This window comes from Tamandua tetradactyla, chromosome 6 (assembly GCF_023851605.1).
Source record: "Tamandua tetradactyla isolate mTamTet1 chromosome 6, mTamTet1.pri, whole genome shotgun sequence".
Taxonomy (NCBI): Eukaryota; Metazoa; Chordata; class Mammalia; order Pilosa; family Myrmecophagidae; genus Tamandua; species Tamandua tetradactyla.
This window is the reverse complement of record NC_135332.1, coordinates 69,744,351-69,769,562: the sequence shown is the minus strand read 5'-3', so window position 1 is coordinate 69,769,562 and position 25,212 is coordinate 69,744,351. Positions and strand designations below refer to the sequence as shown.

Here is a 25,212-nt window from a genome sequence, read left to right as displayed (position 1 = left end):
ATTCTTGCCTGCTGAGCCAAAAGGCACCAATTTGGATGCCTTTTATTTCTTTGTCCTTCCTGATTGCTCTAGCTAGAACTTCTAGCACAATGTTTAATAACAGTAGTGACAGTGGGCATCCTTGTCTCGCTCCTGATCTTAGGCAGAAAGCTTTCTGCTTCTCTCCATTGAGTATGATGCTGGCTATCATGTATTCTCTTTATCATGTTGAGGTAGTTACCTTTGATTTCTATCTTTTGGACTATTTTTATCAGAAAAGGATGCTGAATTTTGTCGAATGCCTTTTCAGCATCAATTGAAATGTTCATGTGATTTTTCCCTTGCAATTTGTTAACATGTTGTTTTACATTAATTGATTTTCTTGTGTTTGAACCATCCTTGCATTTGTGGTATAAACCCCACTTGGTCATGATGTATAATTCTTTTAATGTGTTGTTGTATTCGATTTGCTAATATTTTAATGAGAATTTTTGCATCTATGTTCATTAGGGAGATTGGCCTGTAGTTTTCTTTCTCATAGCATCTTTACCCAGTTTGGGATTATGATATTAGCTTCCAACAATGAGTTAGGTAGAGTTCCTTTTTCCTCAGTTTTTTGGAAAAGTTTGAGCAGAATTGGTGTTAGTTGTCTTTGGAATGTTTGATAAAACTCCCCTATGAAACCATCTGGCTTGGGCTTTTCTTTGTAGGAAGATTTTTGATGACTGATTGAATTTCTTTACTTGATTTTGGTTTGTTGAGATCTTCTACGTCTTCCTGAGTCAGTGCAGCTTGTTTGTGTGTTTCCAGGAATTTGTCCATTTCATCTAAGTTGTCTAGTTTCTTGGTGTATAGTTGTTCATAGTATCCTGTTATGATTTCCTTTATTTCTTCAGGATCTATGGTAATGTACCCCTTTTTATTTCTGTTTTTTTTTCTTATTTGCATCCTCTCTCTTTTTTCCTTTATCAGTCTTGCTAGTGGCCTATCAATTTTATTAGTTTCTCAAAGAACCAACTTTTGGTTTTATTAATTCTTTCTATTGTTCTTTTGTTCTCTCATTCATTTATCTTTGCTTTAATCTTTGTTATTTCTCTTCTATTTGCTTTGGGATTAGTTGCTATGCTTTCTCAAGTTCCTCCAGGTGTGCTGTTAAGCCCTTGATTTTTGCTCTTTCTTGGTTTTTGATATAGGCATTTAGGGCAACAAATTTTCTGCTCAGCACAGCCTTTGCTGCATCCCCTAAGTTCTGATAAGTTGTATTCTCATTTTCATGCATCTCCAGATAACTACTGATTTCTCTGACAATCTCATCTTCGACCCACTGTTGTTTAAGAGAGTGTTATTTAATCTCCTTGTGTTTGTGAATGTTCTTGTCCTTTGGTGGTTTTTGAGATCCAGCTTAATCCTACTGTGATCAGAGAAAGTGCTTTGAATAATTTCAATGTCTTCAAATTTATAAAGACCTGTTTTTTCCCCCAGCATATGATCTAACTTGGACAATGTTCCATGAGCACTAGAGAGGAATGTATATCCTTGTGTTTTTGGAGTACAGTGACCTATATATGTCTGTTAGGTCTAATTCATTTATCAAATTGTTTAACTTCCTTATTTCCTTGCTGATCTTCTGTCTGATTGTTCTATCTATAGAGGAGAGTGGTGTATTGAAGTCTCCTACTATTATTGTTGAAACATCTATCACTCCCTTCAGTTTTGTTAATGTCTGTCTCATGTACTTTGGAGCTCCTTGACTGGGAGCATAAACAATTATGAATGTTATGTCTTGGTGAATTGACCCTTTAATTAGTATATAGTGTCCATCTTTGTTATGATGTCTTTACATTTAAAGTCTATTTTGTCTGATATTAGTATAGCTACTCCTACTTTCTTTTGGTTACAACTTGCATGGAAAATCTTTTTTCATCCTTTCACTTTCAGTCTATTTGCATCCTTGTGTCTAAGATGAGTCTCTTGTAAGCAGCATGTAGCTGGATTATGTTTCTTAATCCATTCTGCCAATCTGTATCTTTTGATTACAAGTCTATTCCATTAACATTCAAAGTTATTATTGAAAAGGCATGTCTTGAATCCACCATCTTACCTTTTTCATCATTTGTCAGCTCTGTATATTCTTTTCCCCATTTTTTGTTTATATTATTTAGATAACTCTTTATATTCTTTAGATTCTGTGCCCTCCTACCGACTTCCCTCACCTGTATTTTTTTCAGCTGGCAGGACTCCTTTTATTATTTCTTATAGGGTCAGTGTCTTGTTGACAAATTCTTTCAGGACTTCTTTGTCTGTGAAAACTTTAATCTCTCCCTCAGTTTTGAAGGACAATTTGGCTGGGTACAGAATTCTGGGCTGGAAATCTTTCTCTTTCAGGATCTTGAATATATATCATACCACTGCCTTCTTGTCTCCAGGGTGCTAGTTGAGTAGTCTGAATTCAGTCTTATTTCGTTTCCTTTGTATATAATAGATTGTTTTTCTCTTGTCATTTTCAGAATTTTCTGCTTGTCTTCAGCATTTGACAGACTGATTAGTATGTGTCTTGGGGAAGGTCTATTTGGATTTATTCTGTTTGGAATTTGTTGGGCTTCTTTGATTTGTATATTTATGTTCTTTATAAGGGTTGGAAAGTTTTCCTCCATTATGTCCTCAACTACTCTTCCTAGCCCTTTACTCCTCTCTTCTCCTTCTTGGACACCAATGATTCTTATATTTGTGTGCTTTGTTTTGTCTGTCATTTCCCTCAGATCAAATTCAAATGCTTCCATTTTTTTCCCATTTGCTGTTTTGAGTCTTCGAAATCAGTTATCCTGTCCTCTTTATCACTTATTCTTTCTCCTGTCTCTTCAAATCTGGTGTTGTGTGCTTCTAGTATGTTCTTCAATTGGTCAATAGAGTCTTTAATCTCTGTGATATCTGCTATTATCTATTTATTCTTTATTCACCATCCACTTATTTTATAATTTAGAGTTGTATGAACATCTTTGATTAGTTGTTCTGATGTCTGTGTCTCCTTTGGGGTTTTAATTTGGTCGTTAAGCAGGGCTATATCTGTCTGTGTTGTGATAGGCTTATTGATCTTCTGCTGTCTTGATGGCATGTAAATGTCCTGACTGATTTACTTTGGGAGTTGATTTCTTTCCGTAGTCAAAGGTCTTGTGTTTGCGGGGTGAATGTGTAGCAGGTAACAGGGTAGGGGATGGCATACTCAGTGCAGTGATTTGTTTCAGGGCAGGTTTAGGCACAAGTTGGGGATATTACACTGATGCTTGTGAACTTGGGCACCCAGTGGCCAGGGAAGATGTAGCTGTGTGGGTGCTCCAGTCTACAGGGTATAACCCTGGTGTGTGCTGGTCTAAGGTATGGGGCTCTTTGTGCACATGCATAGAGCTGTGGCAGCAGGTCAGTGTTATGCCTTCATGGATTGGGAGCAGATGTGACCTGGCTGCAAAGGTCAGCACTTTCTCAGAGCTAGTAAATGTGGCTGAGGGCCGTGCACATGCACTGTTCTAGGACTGCTGTAAATTAAGGTTTCCAAAGCTGAATGATGTGATTGGGGGGATCCATGCATATGTGTGGGTCTAGGAGTGCCTTAAACTGATGCACAGAGCGCGGGGTGGGGGCGGGGTGAGGCTATGCGACCCCTGGAGTTTAGTGTTCACGGCCTTTATGTGCTGGCGATGGCCTGCTGGGAACAGGGAAGGGGAGGAAGTGCTTGGGAGGGGTGTAGGAGAGGTGGGTTGGCCTGCACTTGGGGTGTCCTGGGGGTGATTGGGTGGGAGCACCTGAAGCACGGGGAATGGGAATGGGTGATGGGGTTTGTGTGCGTGGGGTGTGGGGTAATTGCTGGTCATGGGGCTGCACTGGTGAGGGTAGTGCACCCAAGGAACGTGGCCTGGCTTACTTCCTAGTCTCCAGCTCCTGTCCGTCGTCTCCCTCGGACTCTGCGCCTCTGCACCAGGCTCCAGCTTTCTGCCTCTCAGTTCCTCAGCCTCTGCATCTAGGGCCACCCTATCTGGTGCAGAAGGCTCTCCCAGGTCAGCCGCACTCCCAAATCACTGCCTCAGTCACCCTCCTGTCCCTTCTCTAACTCTTCCATGGAGTAGGGCTGATCTCAAGCAACTCTATTCATCCATCTTCATGGAAGTCCTTGATTAGACTTATCTTGATTGACATTTCAGTAAATCAAGTTGTATTCTTCATATTATACATCTCTTGACGTTAACAGTGCCATAAAAAGATAACTAATGTTCAAAACAGTGCTTTTGCTAGACAGAGAAAGAAGCTCTGAGATCTTCACAGCATTCTCAGTGAATACTTGGATTCATTTTGCTTTCCAAACTATTTGGGTTCTGGTGAGTACTGGAGAAAATTTTCACCAGGAAGGACAGACCTCCCTTTTCTATAAATTAATATATAATCAGAAGATGATTGTTTAGTCTGTCTTAGGCATTTAGGGCAGGTAACCTCAGAGTAAGCTGGGAAGTTGTGAACATGGTATTTCCACAGATTTAAAATGTATGAGTAGTGGTCAAAAGGAAACTTGTCTGATCTTAAAATTCAGAGGTTGATTGTTCTGCATTTAGACTAGCAGAAGTGATAGATCATAAATAGATGCATGGGTGATTGGATGGACAAATAGATGATAGGTAGGTAGATAGATGAGAGTATCTAATGAGAGTATCAATACTAATTGGATGAGTTGCCTGAAGGAATAATAGGAAAGCAGTTAAATTAAGTGGGAGAGAAAGGAAAAGACTAGCTTTGGGTGGAATTCAGCGAAGGGATCTGTGAGGGATTGACACATAAACAACGATCGGAAGAAAATGTGTATGGGACGGGGAGGTATGTTCATGGATTAGAGTGGAAACGGGTGGAAATAGCACCCACTATAGACAATAGGTATATGTAAATTTGCTTAGTCCTTTCAAAAGGACAATCCTTGGATACCTAGTGGAGCCATTAACTACTATTGGAAACTGGGGGAATTATATTTATATTTTGGATGGGGGAGAGGTAATATCCTGAGATATATTTCATTTTAGGTGCTTGTAATTAAGCATGTAGCCACTATAGCTCAGGATTGGAATCCAGTGTTTTGTCACTTTCAATGCTAGAGTTAGCAATGGTAGAAATTACAGTAACTGAATAAATTTGTGAACAGATTTGAGTGGTGTACAAAATGAGGAGAGAAGAAGGGTTAGGATTTAGTTTTAGGATGTTTCAATATTGCTTGAGGAGTTCCTTGTAGAGGTCATGGGGAAGGAGTGTCTTTACTAGTTTAAAGACAATCAGGAGAATGAGACATCTGAGAAAGCAAAGAAAAAACATTACAAAAAAGGAGGTTATGGTTCAATTCTTCACTTCCAACTACACGGATGTATTTATTAGGCGATCGTAAGTGATGTCATAAGTTTTTATGTATGAGGTAATTAGTGTTAACTGTTGTGAATCAAAGGGTGAGGGAGATGTGAAGAAATGATAAGTGGAGTTTTGTTTGTCAAGAGAGGGTCTGGAAAGCAGGAAATTGAGAGAAAATGTATTCAGAGGAAGGATTTTTCTCAAAGTGGAGGAGACAAAAAATTAACTTAAATGATGAAATGGATTGTGAATAGAGGGGCAAATTTCTGATAAAGGAAATTTAATCTATAATGAGTGCTATAGTTCACAGCAAAATACAAACGATTGATTTCAGTTGGAGACATTGGACATGGCCATGACTTTTCTATGTAAGGAGTAACTAATATGTATGAATGCAGGAATATTTGAAGATGTAAGGTATTATAGTGTAATTTGGCTAATTACATAATTCATCAGTTTAGAAAGAGGTTGTCCCATCTGTTGAAAATGAGGGGAAATGAATAGAATGTATGATAACCAAATGACATGGAGAAGATTTTGAGTATCTAAGGAGTATGCACGAAGGCTGTAATTAGCAAGACATAGTATGGCTGCCAGGTATATTTGAAAACCACTAAGTGTTGTAACTCTCTGTTTAGATGGGGATCAAATATCTAAGACTCATACTGCCAGATTCAGTCAAGGAAAAATAGAAGTATTTGGAGTCACAAACTCTTGAGATTTTGATTGGTAGATGTAGTAAAAGGGATATAATGTTAGTCTTGGCGAGTAATTGTTGAAAAGAGTAACTGTGGACTAAATTGGACAGTGAAATGAGATGAGATAGAGGCTGATGTGGGTCCATGCCTAGAAGGAGAATCTGGACATGGGGAGTGTTTGTGTGGAGAACTAGGAACCGAGTTTGTGGTCATGGGTGGGAACTGTGATGACCAATGTGGGAGGGACATTGCAGGAAAAACCAAGCAGTGGTGTGTAGCTCTCAAGGAATTTGAGCTTGGTGGACAGGTTGAGCAATATTCAATTCAAGCCGTTATCATTTTCTCAGCAAGTAATTTTGTCACATACTAAAGTTTTCTGAACCTCTGATCATACCATTTGTTAAATAGGAAAACAAACCATAAACAAACATCAGAATTATCATGAGGATTAAGTAAATGAATATATGTAAATCACCAAACACGGTTAGTTAATATGTTTTTTTTCTTTTTTCTGGACCTCAGATACAAATTGATGAATTAATTGTGACAATCATCTTCATATGTTCATGAAATACATTTAGTTATTAATGGTGTCTTAGGGAATAATTCGCTGTTATAAATGATTAATGATTTTACAAACACAACAAACAGCACATATACAGAGAGAGAGAGAAAGAAATGCAGGGGTGTTCCCATTAATGATGATTAATACACGAAGGCTGCCAGCAACAGCTTTACTAAATTATATGTTCTGAGATTCCTTGCCTTATAAGGATCGTAGGGCATGACAGAAATCTTACAACCCATGTACTCTGATGCTTTTGCCTACAGGAGATTTTGAAGTCTTGATTTGGAGGGTGGGTATTACCAATTCCTTGAAATGAAGCTAGCCCTTGAGTTGATTAACCTCATAATGAAATAATGTTTTAAGTTGTGTGATTTATAACCAAATCCATTAGGAGTTCTAAAAGTCAAGGTTAAGGGAGTGAAAGGTTGAGGGAGTGATTTTTTATAAAGAAACCTAATGGGGTTGAACTGAGATGAGTTGGGACAAGAATGTCAGGGGCTAGGTAGAGCAGGAAGGGAGTGAAGTCCAGAGGACTTGAGAAGCAACACTAGTACATAAACAAAGAATACTCAAGTCTGAGAAATTCCACAGTATCTACCTGCAGATATAGACCAGGAACCTCATGTGACATGAGTTAGGGACACCTATTCTTTTTAATCAAGGAGGGGATCGAAAAACTTTGACCACCGTGGGATAACTTAACACATGAAACGCAATGATTTGCATGTTCTTATTTGTCAGAAATCTGTATTCATATTTTTATTATTAGCAACAATAGCCATAGCCTTCTTGCATTTGAATCTAGGAGGTGAGACTGTTCCCCGGTTCTCTTAGAGCACACACCATGTTTCTGTTTGTTGAGCTGGGGGATTCCATGGGGTGTACATGACACATTGGTCTAGAAATTGTGGACAAATCTTGAGTCTCATAGCTTCCTTCTCTATCCTTTGTATTGCCAGCTTAGTGCTGGGTTGTCTGTGAGTGAAACACCAAAGAAGGACATTTGGCATTGGAACTATTAACAATGCAACCACTGGTGAGTAGGGAATTGCTGCATTTACTTAATTAAATCCCTATGCCAAAATATACAGATTTCCCCTATTGGCCAGGCCAGCCCAAGAAGTTCGGGAGATATTCATGGATCTGAGATCTATTGAAATTTACCAAGGACTTTGGGATATTTATGGTGCGTCTGAGACTTGTGAAGAAATAATCTTCTTTCCAACTTTTACTCTATTTTTTTCCAGCCTCCGGTAAGACCTTGTATTCACGGAAGAGACGTGAGAGGTTTTATTTTCCTCATGGCCTTGTGGGGAAATAATTCACTCATTTACCAGGTTAGTGATTATAATGCTCTTAGGATTGTAGTGAATACGAGTAATGGAGATGAATAAGAACACAATTTAATGGTCCAATGGTGGGGGGGGGGTAGATGGTTCAGTAGGTGAATTCAGTCAATCCTGTGTGGCAGGTGCTGGGGTGAGCACTATGCAGTGTTCAGGAGAGCACCCAAAATTGTTAGGCCAGAAAAGGTAATGAAAAGAATTTACTTATTTTCTTCAATAGACTTCTCCAAGTTTTTATAGGATATATTCGTGCATTTTGAAAAGACGTTTGAAATTCTTACTAACCCCTTGCCTTAAGTTAACTATTTTCTTTCTATGTAAATAACATTCGTACAAGTTTGGTAAGTCAAGGCAATGAACAGAGGCCATTGTTTTCTTTCTTACTCTGTGCACACAGGAGTAGTATAGTAGATTAAGATTTTAGGGACTGTGCAAAATTTTGAAGAACTAGAGAGATCAGAAACAATAAAGACCCTATTTTATCCCTGAAGGGAGAGTCAAGGTAAAGATACAAAAAACAGATTGAAAACTTGGGTCTAGTTGTCCGGGAAAATATTAAGTTTGGGAGGCCCCTTCCCATAGGAATATTCAGGGCAGGACTGTACTTCAGTATGACAGCATCGGGGGTCCCTGGCTTTTGCTACTGAACTGACTAGCCTCCTTTCTCATAATGAATACCCGAGTTTTGTAGATATGAAAGCAAAGAACCTACTGATCCCTAGTTCTGTATAAAGCCTTTTCAGTTCCACAGAATTCTGTTCATTACTTCAAGTAATGATTTACTTGAAATTGTTGAAGGGAATTTTAGTTATGAATTCTCCAGTTAAAATTTTACAATCACCATCTGAAAGTCATCACTACAAGTTTGTTGGAAATTTTCCAGGTTATTTCACACAATACACCATTCCATGTTTCCTTACTGAGAGGTTTTATGTATTCAGAATGTGTGTATCTCTTCAGGTCTATCTGAAAGATAAGACACCAGGTCAGAACTGAGAATGATTTGATTGGAATTCTAAACACAGTTTTGAGCTTTGTGTACACAACCCCACCCTTCCTCCTTGCTGTCATCTCAATGAAAACTACTCTGGAATTGGTAAATATGAACCCAAATGCCTGGGATATTTTTGGAATAAGTGGTCTTCATGATGTGGCTATAGACTTCATCTAGGAAGAGTGGGCTATCTAGACACAAGCTTGAGAAACCTGTTCAGAGCTGTCTTGCTGTCTCACTTGATATGAGAATATCAATCATCTGGTATCCATGGCTGAGTATCTCAAAATTTTTTCTATCTATCCATCTATATCTATCTATCTATCTATCTATCTATCTATCTATCTATCTATCTATCTATCTATCTATCTATCTATCTATCATCTCTCTATCTCTCTAATCTATCTCTCTCTCTAGCTATCTATTCAACAAGTATTTAGATCAACTTTTCCATATGCCATTCTGATCTCCACCCTTCTTATTTCATAAGTTAAAATTATCTCAAAAAATTGTTTCCTCACTTTTACTTATATCTCATTTCTCACTCCAATGGAATGTAATCTTCCTGACTAAAATTCATGTCTTTCTTGCTGCTCAGTATCTGAAACTCAGAATAGTCATTAGAAAACAATTAATATTATTTCTATGGATAAACAGAAGGAATTAAGTATGCTCAGAATATTTATCTTCTAGGGACTCTGTTGAGATTTCAGCACGCAGTATAAAAATAACCAGCATGCCTTTTCTTTATAGAACTGATATTTTCCTGGGGGAGCTTATGTTAATTGGATATTTTTAAGGGGGGCCACGGTGGCTCGGCAGGCAGAGTTCTTGCCTGCCATGCCAGAGACCAAGGTTTGATTCCTGGTGCCTACCCATGCAAAAAATAAATAAATAAATATATATACTATTCAACCACTGTTTAATCATAATTTCTCCTTGTAGGAAAAGACTGAAGATGCTATTGGCTACAAACTTAGGCATGGACATCGAAATGTCCTTAATATATTTTAAATAAGCTGAAATTCAACAGTCATCTTTTGCTGATAAAGAATTGTCAATAACCTGTGTTTAAAGTACACTTACAAGTACTGACCTTCAATGTTTACCATATTTTTGCTCTTAGTCTGCCCTGGATTTAAGAACATGCATGGTTTTTAGCACAGAACTCAAAATCCATGTGTTCTAGTTTGCTAGCTGCCAGAATGCAATATACCAGAAATGGAATGGCTTTTAAAAAGGGAAATTTAATTAGTCGCTAGTTCACAGTTCTAAGGCTGAGAAAATGTCCCAATTAAACAAGTCTATAGAAATGTCCAATCACAGGCATCCATGGAAAGATACCTTGATTCAAGAAGGCCGATGAAGTTCAGGGTTTCTCTCTCAAGTGAGAAGGCAAACGGTGAACACAGTCAGGGCTTCTCTCTCACCTGGAAGGGCACATGGCGAACATGGGGTTATCTGCTAGCTTTCTCTCCTGGCTTCCTGTTTCATGAAGCTTCCAGCGAGGCGTTTTCCTTCTTTATCTCCAAAGGTCGCTGGCTAGTGGACTCTCTGCTTTGTGGTGCTGCAGCATTCTCTGCTGTCTCCGAATCTCCTTCATTCTCCAAAATGTTTCCCCTTTTATAGGACTCCAGAAACTTATCAAGACCCACCCAAATGGATGGAGACATGTCATCACCTAAACCAGTTTAACAACCACTCTTGATTAGATCACATTTCAGGGAGATGATCTAAGTACAGTTTCAAACATACATTATTAAATAGGGATTATTCTGCCTTTATGAAATGGGATTTAGATTAAAACATGGCTTTTCTATGGGACATACATCCTCTCAAACAAGCACACCACATTTCACAAACAGGGTATCAGCTCTGCAAATGAGATATGATTCCCCAGTTGGAACAAGGACAGGAACTGTGGAGAGAAGGATTGGGATTTCTCCAAGGCAAGAGTCCAGGTGAAATCCACAAACCTGTGCTTCAACATGAAGGGAGCCTGGTCAATGGATGAGCAAGTCCTTAGAAATATCAACTGAAGATTCCTTAATTGAGTGATATTCTCTGAAATGTAGACTATGTCAATAGGGGAAACTCTTCAAATGTGTCATTATTACATAAATACGTATGTATATGTTTATTTATATATTGAATAAATGCATATATTTATTCAAGTATCCATCTGTGATTATTTTTAGCTCTAGGGTAAGGGAATCTTTTGGAACTCCTTTGAAGATTTTACTCTCATTTTACCACCACAAATCATGTCTTTTTATTTACCCTTACTTCATTGCTGAAAATATTTTAATTTTCAATTTCCAAATAGTGCTGCTTTTCTTAGAGTATTCCTTAATGTTAGATTCTTTCCCCATTTACAATATTTGAAACATAATTATATAAGCATTGGGATTTTTCAAATTTTTCATTCTACCAATGTCTAAAAACTATTTCAGTTAGGGAGAGTAACAATAGAAAACCAGAAATGATAACAATGAAACATGTCTGCAAGAAGGATATATCCACCATTCAGTCTAAGGTAAGGTGCATGTGTGAGAAACCTGGTCTTCCAAAAAAGAGACCTGGAATGGAATAGTTTAGAAGTTCAGCGCAATCATCTGATGTATTTAAAGCCAGGATTAAACACTGTCCCATAAAAAAAGTTTTGCATATTTTCAATTCAGGGAAAAACTAACCTAAGCACAAAACTAACTACAACCTTAGCTCTTAAAAGAACAACTGCATAAATATGGCTCATACTCACATTTCTCTGTGAAAGAGAAAAACCTCTGCGCATATAAAAAAAGTATCACAACATCAAATGTGAAAAATTTTAACTGGAGACTCAGTCAAAGATTAGTGTAGATGAATGAAATTAGTAAATATATGTGGACACACTTATCAGTCTCCTCATCTGCACAAGCAAATTTCTTATACTGCAGAGGATTCCTTTGAAACTAATCATTTGGGAAGTTTCATTTTCAGCTCCAGATTGATTCAATAGGGCTAAATGACTGGGAAAGAAACCCTATGTGAGCAAACAATTTTAAAAAGCCCTCCATTAGTTACTATAAGCAAATTCATACTAGAAGTAAATCATGAGACTGACATGTATGTGGCAATGCCTTCATAAGTAGTTCTTAAGAAAAACTAAGAAAACTCACACTGGAGTTGATGTCTGGCTGCCACGCATGTGGCAAAGACTTCAATCAACCATCCTAACTTAGACAACATGAGAGAACCCATACTGGAGAAAAACTATATGAATTTCTTCTATGTGAGAATGTCTTCGTTCAATGTTCTACTTTGAAAACACATAGAAGAACTCATACTGGAGAGAACCCATATGTATGTCATCTCTGTGGGAAAGTCTTCAGTCAATGTTATACTCTTAAGCAACATGAGAGAACTCACACTAGGGAGAAATCGTATGAATGTCATCGTTGTGGGCAAGCCTTAGATTTTGTTCTGCCATTAGATGACATAAGAGAACTCACAATAAATATTTTGTGACTATGGAAGAGACTTCAGCCACAGCCCCAACCTTTAAACCAATGAAAGAAACCACGTGGGAGTGTAATTCCATGTCAGTGTAATCAATGTTAATGCTTTTGTTTACAATCCTCAAAGAACATGATTATACTACACCGGGAAGACCATATATCTGTAGTTACCTGTAGTAGGTGTCAGCTGAGCTCCAGCCTTGGTGTGCCCAAGAACAGCTTAGGGTAGGACTAACTCCTGAATCCAGAAGCCAGGCAGAAGAGTCTTTACCAGGAGGAGGAAACTCTAGGGCAACAACAGATAAGCTTTGCTGGAGTATTCAATGAAAAAATGTTTTTTTCATTGAAAAAAAATCTTCTTCTTACAGAGCAACATTTATAAAATATGTGAGGCTTCACATTGTACAAAACACTCTCTGTATATAGAATAAAGGAAAGTCTTCAAAAATTTTGAATTCCTTAATTAATGTGAATGGGAAAATGTCAACCCTAAAATCATAGTGAAAAGACCTTCAGTTGGGACGTGCACTACCGTTTGTCGCACATCTCCCATCTAGTTGAAAATGCTTTGCTAGCAGTCGAGCAACTTTTAAGAGGTCAGAAATGTCTGTGCTGTCTGAGCCGTCGGAGCAGAGCAGCGACCTGCAGATGGAGGTGGGCCGCCGGAGCCGGGAGCCATCCCCTGAGCCCTTCCCGCAGCGGGCCCGCCACAGCTGGGGGAGGAAGGCTCAATGGAGGAGGAGGCCCAGCTGATGGCAGAGCCTGCAAGAAAACAGGGCCTGGCAAACCCCAATGCTGGGGGTCAGCCAGGCCAGATCGCAGCCCCAGACTTGGAGAGCGAGGGTGAGCCTTGGAGAAGTCAACAAGAATTTTCTGAGAACATCCAAGGCAAGAGAAGCAGCCCTAGACGGCGGGTTGCAGATGCACTGTGAGAAGTCCCCTTTTGAACACTTGGCCTTTATCGAAGGACTCTTTTCACTTATGGTTGTCAATCATCTGACGGAAGAACTTGGCTGTGATGAGATTATCAATGGAGAGTAGTTAAAAGTTGTAAGAAGAGGAGGAAACTACTTGAGGAGGGTGTCTTTGGGGTTCATTCCAAATAGTTCTGTACCTGTGAAAAATCTGATCGTCAGAAAAAATGGTTTAGTTTTGCAGAATAGAGAATAAGGCAGTGTCCGCACAGTTGGAGGAAAAGGCAAAAGGGTCTGAGGACCCTTGAAACCTCTTTTCAAGACTGTCTTGTAACATCTATTCCTTTTATTTTGTTATTGATCCCAGTTATATTCCTTGCATTGGGCGGTCTTTCCCATCTGCTTCACAGTAAGGAATGGTTTTGCAAGAATAAGTCATGACCAAGACAAACAGCCAAGAAAGAGCCCACGGGTGTTGACTGTGTTTTGAGAAAAAAATATAAGCAAAATGTCCATCTTACAACACAAGATGTCTTTGAGTTATCTGGGCTGGAAGCCTATTGAGAAAACTTGGAAAATTCTAACTTTGTGATCCATTCAAGTTATAGTTATCAAAGGCTAAATTATTTGGTATAAGATAGAGTTTTCAATATCCCAACCGGATGCACAAATCCAAAAGGAAATATATATCACATATGCTGTATCTTAACATGTGTTTCCAAGAGCATCTGAAATTTTGTTTACACTTGTATCTTGGTCATTTATAAAGCTATGATCTATAATTCAAGGGAATCCGTTGTCATGGCCATTAAAAAAATTAAGACCAATTTAAAATTAAGATGCCCTTAATAATGTGTCAAATGTAAACACTAAAATGTATGTGAAAGTACAAAGAAAACAAACTTATTTCTAGCACCCTTATATATTAGGGAAATTTTCTGTTTTGCACCCTTTCTATTTTTCATTTAACTTGACAGGCAAAGGATTAGTTGAACTTCATACTATAAGAAATGCTAGTGAAAATTGTCAATAAAAGGAAAGCTGTATATCTTGAACTAAAGAAAAGAATTTATGAACAATTTTGTCATCAACATTTAAAGATTTTAAACCTACCCAGAAATCCACTTCAGTATTTGATGTTTCCCTTAGTCTCCTCCTCTAATTAAGCTTGTTATTCATTATGCACCAGCATTCAAGATAATAAAATTTCTTGTTCTGTCAAAAAAAAACCCTTCAGTTGGGAGCTCCTGTTGGGAATATCAGACTGGGGGAAATTTCTAATAAGAATGCTTTAGCACACAATTCAACCATGAATTCAGAATTTTGCCTAATGACCTCTAATGAAAAAAAAAAGTAGGATTGTAAATTGATCTGAAGATTGTTAAATGCAGATTTTTTTAATGTGTCATAAGCAAGCACATTAAAGCTCAATAGATTGAAGTAAAATCTGTGGCTGAGAATTCTCTCATACTAGTCACTTTCTACTTTTTATATAACTATAAATGTAATTATGAGAACTAGGTTGAATCAGAAAATAAATGTGAATATTACCTAAAACACGCACAACCCAAGATAATGTGTCATAATTGTTATAAAGCATTAGCATGTGTGTGAATAGTAAGGGTGAATGGAACATAGAGATCTTGGTTCCATTATTATTATCCAGAATAATTTCTGGTAGTGCACACATTTTCCATTTTAACTGTCATTATTGGTCTCGTAAATTAAAATGGGATTTAATTTAAATCTTCAAGGAAAAATAATATTGTCACTTCTGGAGTACTAGGGGGTCCTGGGATGAAATACCCCACAATATCGAGTCAAGCCGTGGGTCATTCCCTCATTAACAATGTGTTGCCACTTTCCATCTCCCAGAGCATTACTGAGGTAGCAGCAGCAGTCAGGCTGACTGGCATGTAGAAGAGGAGGCAGCAGAGGTAGCCAGGGCCAGATGGAGATGGAACATGTATGGTGCCCGGAGTAAAGCAGCTGCCACAGACGTGGTCCCTCAGCTACCCATGCCATTCATGCTGAAAGTGTTTGCATCTCTACCTGTGTCTGGAGACCTAGACAAGTCAATGCCCATCTGCCACCCAAACTCAGTAAGTGACACCACCTATAGGGCATCTGCATGCTGCTTGCCAGTCTGCCACTCATGCACAATTATGAGGAGTTCCCGCTGTGTGGTTACCTGGCCAGTGTGTCTGACCCTGGCCTGTGATTATACTGTTATTGGCTGTGGCTGCACCAGGCTCTCTTGTGAGTCGGAAGGCTCCCAGACTGAGTTCTGCTACCACTGCAAGAAGACCTGGCATCTGAAACAGACCATCGATGTGACCTTTCAGCAAAGGGTGCAGAGTTTGCAGTCCAGAACGAGCAGGCGCCAAGGGTCTTTTAGGGGCAAAAATCCCAACCAATTGACATCAATCCATGCCCATGATGGTGCACTTACATCAGCAAGGTGAAGGAAAGTAAGTATAATCACCTGGGAAGAATGCGGCTATGGATTTTGTTGGCTTTGTCTGAAGGAAATCTGACACTTGAATTGACTTAGCCCTCTGGCTGCATTCTCTAGGGCAAGAAACTCAAGAGCCAGAAAAACAAAATAATCTGGTTGCTTGGAATACTGGTCATCCACTGGGGGGTTCCCACATAGCATGCCATTCCTGCCATGATCACTGGCATTCCTGTTTGTGTTTGCAAGAAGATCCTCAGCAGGTGTGAGGGAAGGAGACTATCCAAACACTTTGTTGGGTATTGCATCTCCAGTTATTGCTACAGTTAGTTTTGGTCTTGGCATCCCATTATGCTAGCGTACATCTATGGGGCTTATGCCCATTTTTGTCACGGAGAAGGGTGTGGAGTTACCACAGCTGATAAGAAGTGAGCAAAAATTGAGTTTGATGAAAATGATAGTCCAGTCACAGTGGCAGATGTCCGGCAAGCCTGCAAGAATGCCAGCATGGCAGCCCTCCGGGTGGACTCAGCGTCACACACAGCCCTTTCAGTGACAGCCTCTTTGGGGCACACTGAGTGTGGGCATTTCGTCCAGGGTCAGTGGAAAATACAGCAGATTTGAAGTCCAAGCTGATATCCAAAAAGAAATTTCCCCCAAAGACACAGCCAGTCTGTGTGCAATTAGTGACAATGCAAGCATATGTGATGGCTGATTCTACATGCAGTTCCTAAAACCTACCATAGAAAGCATGCAACAATCTGGAAATCCAAGTGGACATCGAAGTCAAACCAAGGCACTATTAGCCGGTGAGTGGAAGCAGCAGGGAGAACTCGCCTCTTGTTCGTGCTCAGATGGCAGAGAATGTAGAAAAGAGTAGTGGTGACAGTGAGGAGAAGCACCCCTGGAAATACCAAAGCTGTGAGCAGAAAGGCTGCCTGACTAGCAAACCTTGGGACATCAGTCGGGTCCAGCCTGTGAGCACTGCGGGGACCTGCAGAGCTCTGATCTGCAGTCAGATAATGTGCTAAACACCTCCTCAGATGAAAGCAGCTTCCCCTGATCACACCTGCAGCCTCCTCCTCTAGCCCAGAGCCCGGGTGCCCATGTGACTCTCCCTGCCTCAGCTGAGAGGCAGAGAGTCTTGAAACCAAAAGGAATAGAAGCCATCCTATGGAATAGAATGAATGCTCCAGTTCTAAGAAGGATACTTCTTGTAACCGCATCATTTGGAATTTTTTTTTTTGTAGGAGGTGTTGCATATTTTATTTCAAAAAAGTTTCTGGTCACAGGTTTTCCCTAGGTAAATTCTGAGAAATTTGCCATTTCTTCCCTGACAAAACATGGAGATTTTGCCTTTACTTCACCCTTGTTACTCTCCTCCCAATTTTAGTTTTACTTTATTGGTTAAACTGAGAGTAGAGATCCATAGAGTGTGTGAGAGTGTACGTATGGGTGTGTGTATATTTTATGTGCGCTAACATATTAATGAAGGATACATTTTAATAAGGATTCTTGTGGTGATTCATCTCATCCCGTTTTCCTTGGTGTTGATCGTCCAACAGAGACAAGTGTTTGATTAAAACAGAATGCTATGTCCTTGATAATCTCTACAGCTGGGCTTTTCTAATTCTGGGGAAGAAAGATTGTATTTATATCAGACTTCGTTGTGGAGCCATTTATGTAGCAATGATTTCCTCCAGCATGACAGAAAGCAAAATTAGGCTTCCTTATTCAGAAATATTAGCAGAGTCAGCCAAACAGAGAAGCTAAACATTAAAATGAACCTTGTTTGCCCTCAAGAGGCAGCTGTGTGGTTTTCCTTTTGAAGGTTTATTTCCTCTTTTCTGCATTATAGCCACTTGTAGTCATGTGCTTCAGAGCAAGGGAGGTAGTGGTTTCAGGTAACTCTACAGAGAGATTCCAGTGGATGTTACAAGGTTACCAGCTGGAGAACAGTGTATTTTTATTGGAGGGAGAAATGTACTAATTGTGCATACTTATCAAGCAAAAACCTAGATACTTACTGTCTTCTCAGTTGCTCCCTCCTGGTTTCAAAAAACTTTCTTAGTTTTCTCAGTTCAAAGAGCTCTCCCAGTTTCTTAGCTTTCTCAAAAATTTCTCTGTCTAGTTTAAGTAAGAGAGATTAAAGAATCTGACTGCAATTTATAATGAAAGGAGAGAGAAGATATGTCATCAAAATCTATAAACATATTTGATATTATCTGGGCTCACAAATTTGCCTAATTCAAGCCAAGTTAGCACTACTTAGATTTTTTTCTCTAGCTGGAATTATGTCTTAAGAATGAAAGTGTAGCATAGCAGAAAAAATGAAAAGATTCATGAGAACTGATGTAAGATTACAAATCTGGCACTAACTTATCTTGTGTGTGTGAGTCTGATGCCTTCTCATACCCCTAATTTCCACAGCCCTCAGACAATATTTAAGGAGTTTCTTTATCCCTGTATCCCTAAACCCAGAGGAAGAACTGAAAACATCCTTTCCCTGGGGACCAGATGGGTTTCTGTTTCCTTTCGCATATCACCTGCTCTGTCTTCCTGGCCTATGTCTACAATTAGAATGATGAGTCTGGGTGACAGCCAGCTTTTAAAGGGCTTATCTATTGAGCACTGCAGCCACACTTAAGTGCTGACTGTACCTGGGACAGGTGGGCTTTATGGCTCTGGAAGAAAGTGCCTTAGAGGGCATCCTTGTGTGTAAAAACTTGGATAAAATGAAAAAATTCCACTGGAGGGGCAAGAGGTTGCAGCCAAACCCGTATTCTTATCTAGGATCCACTCTTTACTATTGTGAGACTTGAGCCACTTCTTACCCTCTGAGTCTGTTTTCACTTAGCTCATATAGGAATAGTAATCCTAATTATGGGATTGTTAAGATTGAAAGTGTATTTGGTAAAGGCCCGTGTTTTCTCCTCTTGCAGGAATAAGAAGAAATAAATTTAACAAAAATTCTGGGTGTCATCTAAGAAAGGAAGCCCAGATCTCAAGAACAGAGGCTACAAAAAAAGCCAAGCTTATTCTATCTGCAACACTTCGCTCATGGTTAGGTAGGTAACACAGTCCATCAGCTCCATCTAGAGGAGAGAATGAGTCGTGCATTGGGGAAGTTTGTTCACAGTTTACAAAAGGAAATGTGAAATTTCCTTTGCACATACCATTCATTCATTCTGAAATTACTACCACATTTCAGGTATGGGATGCAGCAGTGATGAAAACACAAAATTATTGGCCCCATGGAACTTAAAATCTAGTGGGGGAGGACAGTCAGATATATAATCTGGATGAGGATAAATGCATCAAGAAATGCATGGAAAGGGAATAAGTATGGTGCACTTTAGATAGGTTTTTAGGCCTCTTTGTTGTAGGGAATTTTATTGAATTCACAAATGAAGTTAGGAAGCGGGCCATATGTATATCTATGGGAAAAATCTTATGAGGAGACAATAAATTATAAGGGCATTTAACTGGAACTTCCTTGGCCTGTTTTAAAACACATGAGAAACAGCATTGAGGCCTGTATGGAACAAAGTGGCCTGAGGAGGAGAATGGTAGACTAGATGGAAAGGGTGATGGGGACACATTATGTACATTAGCAAAACAAATCTGAAGACAAGGAAATTCTAGGTTTCACTGATGCTAGGATGTGAAGAGGGCCACATTTTCAGTGTCTTAAATCAGTCAGGAGGGGTATTCCTTAATTGATGCATTTATTAGGAGGGGTATTGCTTAATTGATGCATTTGTATGGCATTGACATTTGGTGATCATGCCGGTTTAAAGCTATTATGTACCCCAGAAAAGCCCTGTCCTTTAATCCTCATTCAATATTGCTGGGTGGGACCTTTTTCATAGAAATGCGACCCACCCAATTGTGGGTGGTAACTTCTGATTAGATGGTTTCCATGGAGATATGTCTCTACCCATTCAAGGTGGGGTTGCTTACTGGGGTTGCTTACTGCTCCCTTTAAGAGGGAACCATCTTGGAAAAAGCTTCAGAGTCACCAGAGCCAACAGAACCCTGGAGAAGTCTATGATGATTCCTGGAGAGAAAGCTAGCAGATCTCACAATGTGCCTTTCCAGCTGAGAGAGAAACATTGAATGTCGTTGGCCCTTTCTTTGGAATTAAGGTATCTTTCCCTCTAGACCTTAATTTGGACATTCTCACAGCCTTAGAACTGTAAACTTGCAATTTAGTAAATTCTTCTATTTAAAAGCCACTCCGTTTCAAGTATATTGCATTCTGGCAGCTTGCAAACTAGAACAATGTGATCCGCTACTTAAGTTTTCCTCACAAATCCCCACTTAGTCTGGATTAAATGGCACTAATTTAGAAAATCCTGTGAGAAAATAAAACAACCCCCCAGGAAGAATACTCACCTTGGAAGTTAGACTTTCATGCAGGGTGGCTAGGGAAAACAAAAGAGCTGCTTGATGAGTTCTGGTCTCTCTTGAGATCAGTTACTTTTCCATTCCTGCCTCCAAAAATTCATTATAAAGCTGAGGTCCAAGAAATGCTAATAGATTGAGCTAGAGAATTCAAGGGTATAGCACCTGAAGTTGACGGGAGCATATCTTTCTAGGTTTTGGAGGGTGGGGTGAGGGAGAGATGCAATTTTATTTTACCTTTTACTTCAGAAAACAGAAGCATTAAAAACATTTAGAATTTTATCAAAACAGAGATGTTTTCCAGGAAAAGCAGTATAAAATATATCACGGAGATAACCTCTATTCTATACATATTTTAAAACTAACAGCCCACAAAAATATTTTATTTGAATAGGCCCCTGACAAAGAATCATCTTAGGATAACCTAAGTTTTTTAGGGTCAGAAGAACCTTAGCTACGATTTACTTGTATCTATTTGTTACCCAAGTAATACCATAATAATGTGATCTCAAATGTTTAGAATTCAAGAAACAGGAAAACAGCTCTGTGGTTTCTTGTTAATTCACTTAGAACATGTAAGTATCCAGAAGCACAGTTAATATCAAGAATCAAGTAAAACTTTTTGGCATTAAATAAAATCATTGTACTGAGGTTTCAAATACACTTCTCTCTTCACTTCCCAAACAAGATGCTGCCAGTCCCCATATCTAACTGCCACATCAGTACACTGAGTGGAAACAGCTTTTGGAGAACTGTATGGCATATGGAAACACAAATACCTGGGTGACTCCGCAGGGATTCGTAATGAGTGGCCCAGCACTGGCAGGTGCTAAGTAGGCTCAGGGCACTTTCTTTATTCTTAAAGATTAGCTCAGCGGTGATTCATCGACCCATCAAGTGTCAAGATGCAGCCCAAACTCCCGCTGCACTACTACTCCTGCAGTACAGGACCTGTTTTGTTCACTACTCCCTTGGGAAATAGACATCCAAAGAAAACCGAATTTTCACAATGTTTTGTTTTAAAAATGTCAGAGAGCCATGCTCTGTCTGAACATGGAATATGCAATTGCTTGCTCTTTGCTTATTTTTAAGCCACTCGTAAAAGCAAGTCAGCCACATCTCCCTGGCCTCGAGTCCGAGGGGCTCTGGAGGGGACACTGACCTTGGGTCTCTCAACAGTTCCTCCATCACTTGCCCTGACCATGCTCACAGCCTCACTGGTCAGATCAGGGACCTGCCACGGGATTCCCAGCAACCAGCAGACCCCACTAATGCTGAGCCTGGAGAGGTGGGAGCAGTTGTCCCCCACGGACAGAGGTCCACTGTCCTTACTGAAATTGGGGGACTCGAGATCCCTGGTTCTCAGCTTTCCTACTGCAGGGGCCCCCTCCGTCCATGCCTAAGGTCTGTGGCTTGGAGCACTTCACCCCCTACCCCCTGCTGACCAGAGTGCACCTGAGTAAGCTTCTGTTCCTTGAAACCTCCAAGAAGCTTGACTAAATAAGCCCGAGGATCTTAAGGAGGCAAATTATGAAATGTGATGAGAAAAGTTACAGATGTTAAAAGTTCTTGTGCAAAGTAAAGCCATGTCTTTGGTCACCAAGCCACCAGCTGCAGGCAAAGCCCACCTGCTTGATGCTCAGGTAAAGAAGTTATCTAGAGAGGAGGCTGGCAATTTTGACCCAGAATGATTTCAACAGCTGTGAGCAGGTTTGGGACACACCTGTGCTTGAAAAGGCCCTTTATCAAGAGCACATCAATAGTCCCACAGGTCACAGGATACACCTCCATTGGACATATTCTCCCTATGCTTTCAGAGGTATTACATACACTTTTTCAAATCTTTACATTTGTAATGCTGTAGCAAGAACACACACATACACGCACACACACACACACACACACAAGACACAAGTCCTAGAAGTCCTTGATGAGTCCACAGCTTTACTACTAACACTGGGATTTGCTTTCCTGAAAAATAAATTTCCTTTCAGATGATCCACTTGTCTTTTTCTGATTTATTATGGAAGGTCACCCTCAAAATCTCTAAGAATTGATTGACAAAAATAATTAGAAACTATAACTGGAAAATGTTACCTATCCCAACACCATAGATTCCAGGGAGAACATTGCTTTCATCTGACTTTAAAGTCAGTAAGTTTTATTGGGTAAAATAATCAAAGGTGAGAATTCAGTTCGGACCCCCTGCCCCTGCCCTGATGGAAGTAAGGGCAGCTGCCCAGCACCCTGGCCCTGCTGGCTCCTGCTGGCTGGCACTTTTCCCTTCAGATGCAGCACAGTGAGGAGGGTCTGACCCTCCGCTTCACACATCTCACCGAAGTGTTAGAGGCCTCTGGTGGGTGGTATGTTCTCTCTCATGCTCCTGGAATTCCTTTGAATTCATCTTTATGCCAGTTTAAATGCCACAGGAGAAGTCAAGTCTTACTACTTTACTTGACACCTCATTCTGAAATACAAATCTGCTGAGTGGCTTCTGGTTGATTCAAAATATCTGGCCTTTCCTCAGATGCCATGTGTGAGGATGTGCACCGGTTCTGAAGGCATTTTCTGTAGATGGTGGGAAGCCCTGGGGAGCTGCCCCCTGGTCCATGGCCCAGGTAGGTGCAGAGAGCCTCATCATTCTGTAACCACACGACCCTATTTCAGGTGATGCCATTTGCCCCTTTATTTACCAAACTGCCTCCACATAACTGCTGCCCTGGCACCTGCACACACTCACACACACCTTCCAGCCTCAGTGTGGTAGCTTGGACCTCGTCACAATACTGAAGATTCTGCTGGTAAAGCCAGGGAGAATTAGGATGATTTCTGTCAACAACCCTGCTGAGTCTTTTCTCTGTTTTCAGTCCTCTCAGTGATGCAAAATAATGCTCACTTTAGAAGCATTTTAGAAACAGAGTGACGTGACCCATTAGCAAGTTGTTCAGGCAACTGGGCTGGCTGAGAGTCTACACGCACTGGAATCAACTGAGAAAAGCCGTGTGCGTTGGTTTGAAAGGATTATGTACCATAGAAAAGTCATGTTTTAATCCTGATCCATCTCGTGGAGGATCCCTGTTCAGTACTGTAGTTTGGAAGCTTGATCAGATTATCTCTGCAGAGATGTGACTTGCCCAATTGTGGGTATTAAGTTTTGATTAGATGGCTTCCATGAAGTTGTGACTCCACCCATTCCAGGTGGGTCTTGATTAGTTTGCTGGAATCCTTTAAAAGAGGAAGCATTTTGGAAAGAGAGAGAGAGAGCCACGGCAGAGCCACAAGAGCACACACGGCCAGAGACCTTTGGAGATGAAGAAGGAAAATGCCCCTGGGGAAGCTTCATGAAACAGGAAGCCCGGAGAGAAAGCTAGCAGATGTCACCATGTTCACTATGTACCTTTCCAGTTGAGAGAGAAACCCTGAACGTCATCAGCCTTCCTGAACCAAGATATCCTTCCCTGGATGCCTTAGATTGAACATTTCTATAGCCTTGCATTAATTGGGACATTTTCATGGCCTTAGGACTGTTAACTTGCAACTTAATAAATTCCCCCTTTTAAAAGCCGTTCCATTTCTGGTATATTGTATTACGGAGCTAGCAAACTAGAACAGCCTTGGAAGTTGCCGCCACCATCACTAGGCTTCTCAGACAAAGAACGGCAGCTGCTCTTAAAGTCTGCACCTTCAGGGTTCCAGGAGAACTGCATTTTACTCAGGGCATGTGCTCCTGCATGCCTCACGTGACTCGAGGCTGCTCTAGCGACACAAAGATGACAGGACTTGTGTTCACCAGCCACAGGGTCACTCCGGGAACATCACAGGTGGCTCACAATTTGTTCAGCAGTCAGCTTCAGAAACAGCCCCTTCATTGTGAGTCCCAGTTTTCAAATGTAACTTTATTAATCTTTTTATATTGTTCTATTTCAAGTTGGTATAATTCAAATATACAGAAGGCAGCAGACATCCCGTGGTTGGGCTTTATTCAATATCACGTCGTCAGGACCAGCCAGCTTGGAGCGCATTGTCAGAGAGGGTGCCTCACATCAGCCTGGGTGCAAGGAGCCCTCAGAGGGTGGGAACACAAGCAAAGGGTTACAGAAGGGATCTGGGGATCACTGACAATTTTTTCAGCACCCTGTAACATGAGTTTCACACTCTGCTCCTGAAGGGACGTGGGCCAGACAGGGGTCCTAGTTGCTGGTCAGAAGATGTCCCTTGGGGAGCAGATTCTCTCAAGGGCCACTTTCCCCATGAAGAAGGTGATGACAAAACTGCGCTTGTACCAGTCTCTGTTATAGCATATGTGCTTCTGGAAATTTTTATTTAAGAATTCCTTGTAAAAATCATGACAAGGTTTTTTTTAAAAAAATAGAAATTGATGGGGTAATTCTAACGTTCATATAAAAGAACAAGGGCCCAGGATAGCTAAGGCAATTTTAAAGACCAAAAACAAAGCGGAGGTGACTTGATCTACAACATATAATGATTTATTATACAACTACAGTAAAATAATGTATTATTGCTACAAGGATAGACAAGAATGCCAATTGATTAGAATAAAAAGCCTCAAAACAAAACAAAACAAAAGAATTCCTTATAAAAATCAGCCATTTCCTCTGCATTCAGTTGCTTTTTGACCTATTCCAGCTCTCAGTCCCAGGCTTTTACCTTTTAGTCTTCAGTGAATAAATTCTTCTTTTTCCTCACTAAAAGTCAAATTCTGGTTTGCCCAGAATTGTTGATTCCATTCTTGCGTTTCTCATCTTAATTGTCTCAGCTTTTGTTTCCATGGTGATTCATTTTCAGGGACATAAAACTGAACAGGTCAAAGCCTGAATAGTAATCTGGGGGTCCGATACAAGCATGTCAAGATTCTGGGGGAGGGCAGACTCTTGAGTCTCACCTCGGCGCCGCATCCATGCGCTGGGCGCGAAGCTCTGGATCCCGCAGGTGGCTGGGGCCAGCAAATGCGCGGCGC

The 25,212-nt window shown here is 40.2% G+C and overlaps 1 pseudogene; it reads left to right on the top strand.

Moving 5' to 3' along the window:
* The first annotated feature begins 15,503 nt into the window (after nucleotides 1–15,503).
* Nucleotides 15,504–24,532, top strand: LOC143686703 (E3 ubiquitin-protein ligase RNF19B pseudogene; annotated as a pseudogene).
* Nucleotides 24,533–25,212: the final 680 nt, after the last annotated feature.